Raw genomic sequence first — 14521 nt, 5'->3', positions numbered from 1 at the left:
CATCATACAGCAATGCATTGCAATCTCGCAGTGCATTATGGGGCATTCCACGGCGCTCAAATTTTCCGCGAACACCCCATATTTTTGCTTCATTTTAAAACAAACAAACACCCGATGTTCGAGTCGAACTTACCTCCTTCTCGAACCGTGGGCTCATCCCTAGTTGTCACATGATCACCATATGTTTCATCAATAGAAGCACTGATTGAGCACTCTCTGATGCTTGTGCACTCTGTCATTTATCCTACCATGAACTTTAAGGAATTTATGATTTTTATGTATTTTATTTTATAATTATATGTGTTCTTTGCGCTGCACTGCTTTTTTAACTTTTTAATTTAAATTCATGTAGGGGTGGATGGAGGAATAACGTTTTGGAAGGTGAAGATCCACTTTAAACTGTAGGCAAAACTATGTTGTTATGTTTCTATGTAACTTTTTTTAATTTTGGATAGAGTAAGGGAGGGTTATAACCTCTGTAGGGTTTTTCGTCATCTGTGTTCCATTGGGGAGATTTTCCTTTACCCCAAGGTGAGGGAATCCCTTGTTATCACCAGGGCCACCAGAACTAGAGTGCCCGCTGGAAGATTTTTCCTCTATTGCTGTTCCTAAGGACAACCAAAATGTAGGAATTTTATAATTTCACTTTTGATTACAACAGTAAACATGACAGAGTGAGTGAATCTCTAATGGGGCACAGACAGCAATATAACTATCCAAAATAACAATTGCACTAATCAATAAATAAGTACTAACCACACTAATGCCCTGTACACACGATAGGATTTTCCAATGGAAAATGTGTGATAGGACCTTGTCAGAAATTCCGATCGTGTGTAGGCTCCATCACACATTTTCCATCGGAATTTCCAACACACAAAGTTTGAGAGCTTGCTATAAAATTTTCCGGCAACAAAATCCGTGTATACACAAATCCAACGCACAAAGTGCCACGCATGCGCAGAATAAATTAAGTGATGAAAGCTATTGGCTACTGCCCCACTTATAGTCCCGACGTATGTGTTTTACGTCACCGCGTTCAGTACGAACGGATTTTCCGACAACTTTATGCGACCGTGTGTATGCAAGACAAGTTTGAGCCAACATCCGTCGGAAAAAAATCCATGGATTTTGTTGTTGGAATGTCTGATCAATGTCCAACCGTGGGTACAGGGCATAACAGTTGAAGTGAGATGTGCAAAAATTCAAGACCAATCGGATGATTGGACAAGTGGATATAATGAACACTTAATCGCAATGAACAATTAAATTAAATATAACACACTAGTAATTAAAGTGCAATGTGCAAAACATTCACAAAATTAATAAATAAATAAATAAATAAATAAGTCCATATAGTGAAGAAAGTCCAAAATGTATAAAGTGTAAGCCTCCACCAGGTGATAAGTAGTCTTCAGTGTCAAACCATGAGTAATAATCAGGGACTCTTACCAGATAGTCGGGACCACCTATCGCTAGGATGGTCAAGTGAATAGGCAGAATACCTCTGTGTGGTATGGGGCAAAGCGATAACTCCAGATCATACACAGATGGACTTATTTATTTATTTGTGTATTTATATGTTCATTTTGTGAATTTTTTGCACATTGCACTTTAATTACTAGTGTGTACAGTAATATTTAATTTATTCATTCATAGCGATTAAGTGTTCATTATATCCATGTATCCAATTATCCGATTGGTCTTGAATTTTTGCACTTCAACTGTTATGCCCTGTACACAAGATAGGATTTTCCAACAACAAATGTTCAATGGGAGCTTGTTGTCGGAAATTCCGACCGTGTTTAGGCTCCATCGGAAATTTTTCGGCGGAATTTCCGACAAACAAAATTTGAGATCTGCATCTCAAATTTCTCCGACAACAAAATCCGTTGTCGGAAATTCCAGTCGTGTGTACACAATTCCGTCACACAAAGTTACACGCCTGCTCAGAATCAAGCAGAAGAGCCACATTGGCTATTGAACTTAATTTTTCTCTGCTTGTCGTATGTGTTGTATGTCACCGTGTTCTTTTTTTTTTTTCAAATATAGGGTTTATTCAACTCCAAACAGGGGTGAGGGCCCCGAGATACAATCATGAGTGAGTATATAAACTTGGTTATAATTATTATACAGAGGACAGAAAAATGCAAGACAATATACAGTACATGTGTGAGTATGAACCATTAAAACATGTAATTACCTATGGCAAGATATACAGTAGCTAAGAGCAATATTTGTGTTAGGTATCATAGTATCAGGATGTTCCCCACCTACTTTTTCAACTTTTCTTTAGGAGATGGAAACAAAAATTCCGTGAAGTGGAGGTAGGAAAGAGAGAGAAGGGGGGAGAGCTACATAGAGGAAGGAGAAGGGGGAGAAAGGGGAAAAGGGGAAGACATGATGGTAGCTGAGTTTACAAACTATCTAAAGGAGTGTGACCCTAACAGACGTAGAAGGTGTATTATGACCCCAGTAAGTGTTGTCCTTCCTCGGAGTAGATGAAAATGTTCCAGATGTCCCAAGTCTTTTTATGGGCCTCTTGTTTATGTTGTGCAGTGAGGATCAGGTCTTCCATTTTCTTTATTTCCTCTACTTTCCGCAGCCACAATGCTATGGCTGGGGGAAGAGGTTGTTTCCAGGAGAAGGGGATGCACGCCTTCGCTGCATTGAGCAAGTGTTGTATAAGAGATCTCTTGTATGTCTTGATAGGGATCGTAGAAAGGTGTAGGAGAAAGAACTCGGCCTCATCGGGGATGACATATTCTGTACACTTTTCTGTGATGCTCCTGACCTCCCCCCAGAAGTCCTTCAACCTAGGACAGGACCAGAAAATATGAATCAGTGTTCCCTCATCCTCAGCACAGCACCAGCACCGGCTCGAGGAGGAGAGAAAGCATTTCTGTAGCCTGGAGGGAGTCAGGTACCAACGGTGAGCAGCTTGAAATTAGTTTCTTGTATTTTAGTGCAGAGCGAAGTTTTGAGGGCAAGAGTGATAATACGTTGTCTTTGTGCTGCTGAAAGCGTGCAGTTCAGGTCTCTCTCCCATCTGATTAGACAGGGCAGAGGTGGCTGTTCTTTTGGCGAGATTAATAGCGAGTATGTTTGGGATAAAATATGGGCTAGCGGGTCTTCTCCCGAACAAAGATCCTCAAACGTCGTTTGCTGACGCGCAAAGTCTTGTGGTCTAGGGAGGGAGTGGAGGAAGTGGTGTAATTCTACAGCTTTCCAAAAAGGGAGGTGGAAGACCTCTGCTGGGCTAGTCAAATCTGAGATGGATGGCCATTTTCCCCCAGTGATAAATTTGGCTGCGTGGTCGCTGCCTGAGTCTCTAAGAGTGGTGTATTCCGCAGGGTGTAATCCCGGAGCAAAGTTTGGATGGCCAAGTATAGGGAACAAAGGTGAGTTTTTCGATGTGAGGGATGCCTGGATGGCAATTTGGTGACTATGCCTCAAAGTGGTACCTATTAAGGTGAGACCGCAGTTCAGGGGGTAGATCACCAAAGCACCACAGCGCACTTTTCAATGGTATGTGGGTTTGGGATTGTTCGAGTTGAACCCAGAGTTTGGATGTTTTATTCCTTCTCCAATCAAGCATACGCCCTAGATGAGAGGCTAGGTAGTATTGTCGTATGTCAGGTAGTGCTAGCCCTCCCTCACGTTTGCAGAGCGTCAGCTGTAAACGGCGTAAGCAAGGTTTTTTGTGTGCCCATACAAATCTTGTGAAGAGGGACTGGACCTGTTTGAAAAAGGAGGGTGGGATATGAATAGGTAGTGCTTGAATGAGGTAAATAAATTTAGGAAATATGCTCCTTTTCAGAAGGTTGCATCTCCCGAACCAGGAGTGGAAACCTGTATGCCACTTTTCTAATAGAACTCGGGTGTCAGGAAATGTTCCATCCGCTGGTAATACCTGTTATTTGGCATGCAGTACTGAGGTCCACCAGCAGGTGTCTCCTGGCAGTTTGGAACTGTCAGGAGAGCTTTTCCCTGTTAATATTACATCATCTTTGGGCCGCAGTACTGGCGTCCACCAGCAGATGGATCCTGGCAGTGTGGAGCAGACAGTACCTCCTACAATCAGGTGTCACTTGAGGCCAATCACATGTCTATAAATACCCGGCAAGCATTCACATGTTTGCCTTGATTTCTTCATTGCCTCCTGACCTGCTAGCGATCTGATCCTGTGCCCTGAGCCTGAGCCTGAGCCTGAGCCTGAGCCTGAGCCTGAGCCTGAGCCTGAGCCTGAGCCTGAGCCTGAGCCTGAACCTGAGCCTGAGCCTGTCTCCCTGTCCAGATCCCTATCCTGCCCCACCTGTTACCTTGCATCCCTGCCTGCAGTCTGATCCATCCATCCTCTCCCTGTCCTGTGTTCACCCCATCTGCTGACCTCCCTGTGTATGACCTTGGCCTGGCTTACGTTTATGTCTCTGGAACATCCCCTGTCCATCTGCTGATCTGCTGTGTATGACCCTGGCCTGGCTATTGTTTATGATCCTGGTATTTCCCATTTATTGCACTTATCTGTCTGTTGTTATTTGTGGGTCTCTGTCTGTGGTTGGTTATTGCACTGTGTCATATTAAAATCGGTTGTACTATATTACTCACTTTTTTTAATAAATGATTATATTTTCACGTATATATGTTTGGGTGTCCTCTGTCGCAGATCACACGGTTCTGGTCACACCTGTTCATGACAGTAAATCAAGGCCATCTCTGACCAGAAGTGACTGCGCAGAGGAACCATTGTAGTGCTATTAAAATGCAATCAGAAACAGTTGTTCTCCTTGCCTCACTGGTGTTGGAGGATAACAATTCCTGTCGTCTGGTATTGAAAGAGTGGGCCAGCGATCAGCTCCTGGAGTGTATCCGTCTGGCCCATTCTCTGGTTGATCAGGGTAGATTAATGTTTTAGAACAATCAGCCCCTGATAGAGGTGTGTGCTGAGCTAGCCTTGTCTAGCAATCCTAAAGGAAGTGATGATTTTTCTCCCCCTTCAGTAGTGATCAGGTGGAGTCTCTGGTGTTGCTTTTGGAGGATGATGCTGTATACTTTATGGAGCATTATTCAGCTTGTCCTAAACAGGTGCTAGTGGATTGTATAGATTTGGTGCAGTCCCTGGTTAGACAGGCAGTATGTGAACCCACGTTTGTTCAACCTGTACTACAGGCATGGTCAGACTTTTTATTTCCAGCTTCGGTCAGCTCTTCACAACCCAGACCTGCTATTGGACACCTGCCTGCCCAGGAGTCTTTTTCCCCTTCACCCATGGCAACCTCCGTTTCAGCCCAATATACCCTGCTTCCCACCAAATATCAATACCCTGTCCCTACCCACTGCACCTATCCTGCATTCAACCCACCTGCCTCTTCTCAGCTGTCCACAAACCCACAGGAACTTCCTCCAGCTACTGTTACCTCTTCTCTGCCATATTCCAATCCTCCTTTCCAGTCTGCTGCACCCCTCACCTACAGAGCTTCAGTGGCTAAGCCAAAGAAAAAACAAAAGTTTTTTCCAACCAAGACGATCCTGCCAGTAACCCAACCTGCCTCCGCACCAGCTAATCCAACCCAGTCTGACATCCCGGTGCCTGCCTTCCAGCCTGATGTCTCTGTGCCTGCCTTCCAGCCTGATGTCTTTGTGCCTGCCTTCCAGCCTGACGTCTCAGTGCCTGCCTTCCAGCCTGATGTCTCGGTGCCTGCCTTCCAGCCTGACGTCTCTGTGCCTGCCTTCCAGCCTGACGTCTCTGTGCCTGCCTTCCAGCCTGACGTCTCTGTGCCTGCCTTCCAGCCTGACGTCTCTGTGCCTGCCTTCCAGCCTGACGTCTCTGTGCCTGCCTTCCAGCCTGACGTCTCTGTGCCTGCCTTCCAGCCTGATGTCTCTGTGCTTGCCTTCCAGTTTGACGTCTCTGTGCCTGCCTTCCAGTTTGACGTCTCTGTGCCTGCCTTCCAGTTTGACGTCTCTGTGCCTGCCTTCCAGTTTGACGTCTCTGTGCCTGCCTTCCAGTTTGACGTCTCTGTGCCTGCCTTCCAGTTTGACGTCTCTCTGTGCCTGCCTTCCAGTTTGACGTCTCTGTGCCTGCCTTCCAGTTTGACGTCTCTGTGCCTGCCTTCCAGTTTGACGTCTCTGTGCCTGCCTTCCAGTTTGACGTCTCTGTGCCTGCCTTCCAGTTTGACGTCTCTGTGCCTGCCTTCCAGTTTGACGTCTCTGTGCCTGCCTTCCAGTTTGACGTCTCTGTGCCTGCCTTCCAGTTTGACGTCTCTGTGCCTGCCTTCCAGTTTGACGTCTCGGTGCCTGCCTTCCAGTTTGACGTCTCTGTGCCAGCCCTCCAGCCTGACGTCTCGGTGCCTGCCCTCCAGCCTGACGTCTCGGTGCCTGCCCTCCAGCCTGACGTCTCGGTGCCTTCCCTCCAGCCTGATGTCTCGGTGCCTTCCCTCCAGCCTGATGTCTCGGTGCCTTCCCTCCAGCCTGATGTCTCGGTGCCTTCCCTCCAGCCTGATGTCTCGGTGCCTTCCCTCCAGCCTGATGTCTCGGTGCCTTCCCTCCAACCTGATGTCTCGGTGCCTTCCCTCCAGCCTGATGTCTCGGTGCCTGCCCTCCAGCCTGATGTCTCGGTGCCTGCCCTCCAGCCTGACGTCTCGGTGCCTGCCCTCCAGCCTGACGTCTCGGTGCCTGCCCTCCAGCCTGATGTCTCGGTGCCTGCCCTCCAGCCTGATGTCTCGGTGCCTGCCCTCCAGCCTGATGTCTCGGTGCCTGCCCTCCAGCCTGATGTCTCGGTGCCTGCCCTCCAGCCTGATGTCTCGGTGCCTGCCCTCCAGCCTGATGTCTCGGTGCCAGCCCCCCAGCCTGATGTCTCGGTGCCAGCCCTCCAGCCTGAGGTGCCTGTGCCTGCTCTTCAGCCTGATGAGCCTGCTGCCCAGCTTGAAGTGCCCATGCCTACTGCCCAGCTTGAAGTGCCCATGCCTGCTGCCCAGCTTGAAGTGCCCATGCCTGCTGCCCAGCTTGATGTGCCCCCGTCTGCTGCCCAGCCTGATGTGCCACCACCTGTTGTTCTGCCTGATGTGCCAGCTCCTGTGTCTGCTGCCCAGTCGGAAGTGCCTGTTGCCCAGATTGACGTGACCCCATCTGTTGTTCTGCTTGATGCCATAGACTATGGACAATTACAACCAATTGGAGTGTCCAGAGGCCGCTCCTTTCAGGGGGGGTACTGTCAGGAAATGTTCCATCCGCTGGTAATACCTGTTATTTGGCATGCAGTACTGAGGTCCACCAGCAGGTGTCTCCTGGCAGTTTGGAACTGTCAGGGGAGCTTTTCCCTGTTAATATTATATCATCTTTGGGCCGCAGTACTGGCGTCCACCAGCGGATGGATCCTGGCAGTGTGGAGCAGACAGTACTTCCTACAATCAAGTGTCACTTGAGGCCAATCACAGGTCTATAAATACCCGGCAAGCATTCACATGTTTGCCTTGATTTCTTCATTGCCTCCTGACCTGCTAGCGATCTGATCCTGTGCCCTGAACCTGAACCTGAACTTGAACCTGAGCCTGTCTCCCTGTCCAGATCCCTATCCTGGCCCACCTGTTACCTTGCATCCCTGCCTGCAGTCTGATCCATCCATCCTCTCCCTGTCCTGTGTTCACCCCATCTGCTGACCTCCCTGTGTATGACCTTGGCCTGGCTTACGTTTATGTCTCTGGAACACCTATCCTGCATTCAACCCACCTGCCTCTTCTCAGCTGTCCACAAACTCACAGGAACTTCCTCCAGCTACTGTTACCTCTTCTCTGCCATATTCCAATCCTCCTTTCCAGTCTGCTGCACCCCTCACCTACAGAGCTTCAGTGGCTAAGCCAAAGAAAAAATGAAAGTTTTTTCCAACCAAGACAATCCTGCCAGTAACCCAACCTGCCTCCGCACCAGCTAATCCAACCCAGTCTGACATCCCGGTGCCTGCCTTCCAGCCTGATGTCTCTGTGCCTGCCTTCCAGCCTGATGTCTCTGTGCCTGCCTTCCAGCCTGACGTCTCTGTGCCTGCCTTCCAGCCTGACGTCTCTGTGCCTGCCTTCCAGCCTGACGTCTCTGTGCCTGCCTTCCAGCCTGACGTCCCTGTGCCTGCCTTCCAGCTTGACGTCTCGGTGCCTGCCTTCCAGCCTGACGTCTCGGTGCCTGCCTTCCAGCCTGACGTCTCGGTGCCTGCCTTCCAGCCTGACGTCTCTGTGCCTGCCCTCCAGCCTGACGTCTCTGTGCCTGCCCTCCAGCCTGACGTCTCGGTGCCTGCCCTCCAGCCTGACGTCTCGGTGCCTGCCCTCCAGCCTGACGTCTCGGTGCCTGCCCTCCAGCCTGACGTCTCGGTGCCTGCCCTCCAGCCTGACGTCTCGGTGCCTGCCCTCCAGCCTGACGTCTCGGTGCCTGCCCTCCAGCCTGACGTCTCAGTGCCAGCCCTCCAGCTTGAAGTGCCCATGCCTGCTGCCCAGCTTGAAGTGCCCATGCCTGCTGCCCAGCCTGATGTGCCACCGTCTGCTGCCCAGCCTGATGTGCCACCGTCTGCTGCCCAGCCTGATGTGCCACCGTCTGTTGCCCAGCCTGATGTGCCACCACCTGTTGTTCTGCCTGATGTGCCAGCGCCTGTGTCTGCTGCCCAGTCGGAAGTGCCTGTTGCCCAGCCTGACGTGCCCCCATCTGTTGTTCTGCTTGATGCCATAGACTATGGACAATTACAACCAATTGGAGCATCCGGAGGCCGCTCCTTTGAGGGGGGGTACTGTCAGGAAATGTTCCATCCGCTGGTAATACCTGTTATTTGGCATGCAGTACTGAGGTCCACCAGCAGGTGTCTCCTGGCAGTTTGGAACTGTCAGGAGAGCTTTTCCCTGTTAATATTATATCATCTTTGGGCCGCAGTACTGGCGTCCACCAGCGGATGAATCCTGGCAGTGTGGAACAGACAGTACCTCCTACAATCAGGTGTCACTTGAGGCCAATCACAGGTCTATAAATACCCGGCAAGCAGTCACATGTTTGCCTTGATTTCTTCATTGCCTCCTGACCTGCTAGCGATCTGATCCTGTGCCCTGAGCCTGAACCTGAGCCTGTCTCCCTGTCCAGATCCCTATCCTGCCCCACCTGTTACCTTGCATCCCTGCCTGCAGTCTGATCCATCCATCCTCTCCTTGTCCTGTGTTCACCCCATCTGCTGACCTCCCTGTGTATGACCTTGGCCTGGCTTATGTTTATGTCTCTGGAACATCCCCTGTCCATCTGCTGATCTGCTGTGTATGACCCTGGCCTGGCTATTGTTTATGATCCTGGTATTTCCCATTTATTGCACTTATCTGTCTGTTGTTATTTGTGGGTCTCTGTCTGTGGTTGGTTATTGCACTGTGTCATATTAGAATCGGTTGTACTATATTACTCACTTTCTTTAATAAATTATTATATTTTCACGTATATACGTTTGGGTGTCCTCTGTCGCAGATCACACGGTTCTGGTCACACCTGTTCATGACACAGGTTTTTTGTCAGTAGGGGAGGGAAATGAAGGTTAAACGTGCGTGTCAAGTCAGGAGGGATCTTCGTACCTAGGTATGTTAGGGCTGTATCAGTCCACTTAAAGCAGAAGCTAGATTGCAGATCCAGTAAAGTGTGAGGGGGGACTGCAATACCCATCGCCTCGGACTTAGAGAAATTAATCTTTAGATGTGAGATAGCCCCATATATTTTAAACTCTCGCAGAAGATTTGGTAAAGAGATTCTAGGATTTGTTAGAGTGAATAGTAGGTCGTCAGAATACGCTGACATTTTGCAATGAGAATCCCCTACCTGAAGCCCAGTTATATCCGAATTTGATCTGGTAGAGCAAAGGAACGGTTCAAGGGAGAGGGCGAAAAGAAGGGGGGATAAAGGGCACTCTTGTCTTGTGCCATTTCTGATAGGGAAGGGGCTCAAGAGTACACCATTAACTTTTACTTGAGCTGACGGGTTTGAGTAGATGTTGTGAATCCATCTCAGCATCCTATCCCCTAGGCCAATATGATGGAGAACTGAGAACATGTAGCTCCAGTTCACCCTGTCAAAAGCCTTTTCGGCATCTGTGCTCACAAATACGCAGGGGGTCTTGTTGGCGTTTGCTACTTGAAGGAGGTTGAGTACCTTAATGGTATTGTCCCTCGCCTCTCTGGTGGGGATGAACCCGACCTGATCAAGGTGTATTAGGGTTTGAAGGTGTTGTGCTAGCCTGGTAGCTATTATTTTGGAGAACAACTTTAGGTCCATATTTAAAAGAGATAGGTCTGTAGCTTCCGCTTGAACCTTGGTCTTTCCCCTCTTTGTGGATCAGGGAAATGTGGGCTTTTAGGGTCTCACTAGGAAAATTAGTGTCTGCTGCTAATGCATTGAAAAATGCCACCAACCGTGGGCCTAAAATGGGAAGAAAGGCCTTATAATTTTGGGCAGTGTATCCATCTGGTCCTGGGGCTTTACCCACCTTCATAGAGTTCACCGCTATTTGTAATTCTTCTAAAGTTATTGGTTCATCTAAAATTGCCTGGGTTTCTACAGAAAGTGATGGAAGATGGGAGTCTGATATATATTTATCAATATTGGACTGATTGGAAGGAGAACTAGGTTATATAAGTCAGAGTAGAAGTCTCCAAATCCCTTAGAGATTTTCGTTGGGGTGGTGGTTCTTTGACCGTCAGGGCCGATTATCTGCGGGATATAAGAAGCGGATTTGATTTCCTTGACTGATCTGGCCAAAAGTTTCCCACACTTATCTCCTGACTCATAGGATATCTTGCGACAGGACTGTAAGGCCGTCTTTGCTTTGTATTGTAACAAGTCTGTGATTTGTGTGCGCAGTGTCCATAGTTTCGTCTCAAGGTCCTGTGTGGGGGAGTGTTTGTGTTGTGCTTCTACCGAGGCCAGAGTGGAAACTAGATTAGCGATTTGAGCATTTCTTTTCTTTTTGATATTCGCCCCATGTTTAATGAGCACCCCAGGAAGAACACACTTGTGAGCCTCCCACAATATTCCGGGATCACAATCCTGTGTGTCGTTCTCTCGAAAGTAGAGATCCAGCTCCCTAGTCACATCATCCAGTACCTCAGGAATTTGTAAAAGGCTCTCGTTCAGGCGCCAAAAGAGGGATCTGGCTGAAGGCCTCTCAGTGAGGGTGTATGTAATAGAAATGGGAGCATGGTCCGACCATGTGATCTGACCAATTGATGTGGAGCTCACAAGGTGTAGCTGATCGTGGGGCATCAAAAAAAGGTTGATCCTGGAGTATACCTTATGTGGGGATGAAAAGAAGGAATAGTCCCTTTCTCCTGAGTGTTGGAGGCACCACACATCGGTCAGCTGAGCGTTATGCAGGGTCTGTGCTATGCGTTTCCTGTGTGTGGGAGAAAAGGAGGAGCTACTAGAAGAAGTGTCCACCGAAGGGATCAGAGGGATATTGATGTCTCCCCCCGGGATCAGCTGGCCTGTTTATATTCCATCAGCTTGTCTAGTGTGTGCCTAAGGAACCTGTCCTGGTGTTCGTTAGGAGCATACAGTGTTGCAAGTGTGAAGTGAATTCCGCCCATGAGACCTTTAAGGAACAAAAAGCGACCCTCAGGGACCGCTGACATCTCCTGGTATTGCCACTGGTCTCTGCTGGAGATCAATATGAAGACCCCCCTGGATTTAGAATTGGGGTTAGTAGAGTGATATGCTCGGGAGAAAGATCTATTCTGAAGTAAGGGGGATTTATCAGTTATAAAGTGTGTCTCCTGTATGAAGGCAATATCAGTGTGTGATTTTTTGAGGTCATGGAGTAACATACGTGTCAAAGAGGTTACCTGGTTGGGCGCCGGTGCGCGCCGGGGCGCGTTGGTGCTCGTGTCTCTGTGCGTGCTAGGGCGCGTGTTCCTGGGGGCGCTGGCGTGTCTGGTCTGACCAGCCGTGGCGTGCAGGGTGGCGTCCGGGCGGATGTGCGTACGCGCGTTCGCACTAGCGTGCGTTCGCCTATGGGCGTTACCGCAGGCGTGCCCGGTGGCGTTGGCGTGCACGCCGGCGTCGGGAGCGCGCTCAGGCGTGTGCGGGGCGCGCGGCGCCTTGGCGAATCAGCGTACGCACGAGCGCGGCGTTTTGGCGCCAATCAGCCTATTTAAGTCTGCCTCTGTCCCTGTTCGGTGCTGCCTGATCAACAGCTCTGTGTCTCGTTCCTGTGATCCTCTCTGTGTTCCTGTATTCCTGAAGTTTGACCCGTTGTGACCCGGCTTGCCTTTGGACCTCCCTTGATTGCTGCCTGAACCCGACCCCGGCTTGTTTGACCTTGTTACTGCCTGCTCCACTTGTACCGTTGCTGCCAGCTTGCTGCCGACCTCTGCCTGTGTGTGACCAGCCTGATAAGCTCCTGCTCAGCATCAGTTCCAGCCTTCCTGAAGCTCTACCAGTTGCCTGTAAAACCACCCTGTTCCAGGACTCCACATCAGGCCCTCATACCACTCCGCATTCGTGGGCTTCCTGTTTACTCTATCAGGGGCCCCGAATCGGATACGTAAGGGAGCCTACCCTCTGCCCAAGCGGACTCACCTGTCTGGTAAGTGTGGGACCTGACAGTATCAGGCAGCCATGACTGAGTCCGGGCAGGGGGCCTCCCCCATGGATGAACTTTGCAGGCACCTAGCGGGCCTCACCCAAGCCATCAAAAGTCTACAGGAGGGCTATACCAGACTGGAGGGACAGGTCCAGGCCCTCTCAGCCTCCCCTTCGGGAACAGCACCTGCTAATCCTGCCTCAGCTCCCTCTGTAGTAATGCTCCCACCAGAGCCCAGGGTGCCTACACCCGAAAAATTCTCCGGAGATCGTTGCAAGTTCCGGGCGTTCCGCAACGCATGTGAACTTTATTTTGCTCTACAACCCCGTACGTTTTCCCTGGAAGCCACCAAAGTGGGGTTCGTCATATCTCTGCTGTCCGGCGAACCTCAGACCTGGGCCCACCACCTGCTTGAGCAAAAGGCCAGATCTTTGGATTCCTTGAATGACTTTTTCATAGCAATGTCCCAGTTGTACAAGGATCCCCAGTTAACATCCACAGCAGAAGCCGCCTTGCACTCCCTTCAACAAGGCCGCAGAGCGGCCGAAGATTGCGCTGTAGAGTTTAGGCGTTGGAGCTCTGATACGGAGTGGAATGACGCGGCTTTGCGTCACCAATACCGGCTGGGGTTGTCGGACCCTCTTAAGGACGAATTGGCACGGGTAGGGATACCTCAGACACTAGAGGAGCGTATCAACTTGTCAATCCAAATTGACCGCCGCCTCAGAGAAAGACGTTCTGAGAGATCCGTTGGCCATCCACGCCTCACTTGGATGTTACCCAGGGCTCCCAGTGCCCCGAACCAAGCTCCACCTGTCTCGTCTGTTCCAACCCAGGAGGCTCCTGAGCCCATGCAGCTGGGACTGCTCTGTCCCTCTCTGACCCCAGAAGAGAAGACACGCAGACGCACTCTCAACCTGTGCCTGTACTGCGGAGAGTCTGGACACTTTGCAAGAGCATGTCCCAATAAGAGACGTAAGTGTCTACCGTCCTCTTCATTGTGTGCACCTGTTTTACCTAGATCCGGTAACCACTTAACACTTTCCGTTGTATTACAGTTACCTGGAAGGAACATCCCAGTACCGGTCATCATTGATTCGGGAGCATGTAGCGGATTCATTGACCGGACCTTCATTAAAGACCATCATATTCCTACTCAAACCAAAGCTCAGGGATTAGCAGTTTTCTTAGCGGATGGCTCCACTCTCAGCTCCGGCCCTGTTACCCAGGAAACTGTTCCTCTACTGGCCACCATTGGCCCGGAACACCAGGAACTTTTACGCTTGGATGTCATCTCCTCTCCCCTCTTCCCAATTATCTTAGGAATGCCTTGGCTACAGGCTCACAATCCTAGTATCAACTGGTCCACGGGCAAAATCCAGTTTTCATCTGAATATTGCAAGCAACACTGTTTACAAGGAACCCCTATGGCATCCTCTCAATGCCTGTACCTAGATTCAGAAACCCAGTCTTACCAAAATCTCCCCGAACCTTACCGGGATTTCCTGGATGTGTTCAGCAAAAAGGGGGCAGAAACTCTTCCAGTACACAGACCCTATGATTGCCCGATAGAACTCTTACTGGGAACTGAAGTTCCTTTCGGGAGGATTTTTCCCTTAACTGAGCAGGAGCTGGACACTTTGAAAGTCTATATAGACGAAAACCTGAAGAAAGGATTCATTCGTCCCTCCACTTCTCCAGCAGGTGCAGGCATCTTTTTCGTGGAGAAAAAGGATTACTCCTTACGTCCATGCATCGATTACCGGGAGCTCAATAAAATTACTGTAAAAAACAGATACCCACTACCTCTGGTTCCCGAATTGTTTCAGAGATTAGGATCTGCTACCGTCTTCACCAAGCTGGACCTCCGTGGAGCCTACAATTTGATCCGCATAAGAGAGGGGGACGAATGGAAGACGGCCTTTCGTACTTGATTTGGGC

The 14521-nt window shown here is 49.7% G+C and overlaps 1 long non-coding RNA gene across 1 annotated transcript in view; it reads left to right on the top strand.

Moving 5' to 3' along the window:
- LOC141117801 (uncharacterized) overlaps positions 1-14521 on the top strand; it is a 33716-nt gene that overhangs the window by 1613 nt on the left and 17582 nt on the right. Inside the window, exon 2 of the long non-coding RNA XR_012237215.1 lies at positions 2053-2101. This is a non-coding gene — a long non-coding RNA (uncharacterized lncRNA). The remainder of the gene's footprint in view (positions 1-2052; positions 2102-14521) is intronic.

Source organism: Aquarana catesbeiana, linkage group LG01, assembly GCF_042186555.1.
Source record: "Aquarana catesbeiana isolate 2022-GZ linkage group LG01, ASM4218655v1, whole genome shotgun sequence".
Taxonomy (NCBI): domain Eukaryota; kingdom Metazoa; phylum Chordata; class Amphibia; order Anura; family Ranidae; genus Aquarana; species Aquarana catesbeiana.
This window is presented reverse-complemented; position numbering and strand designations above follow the sequence as displayed.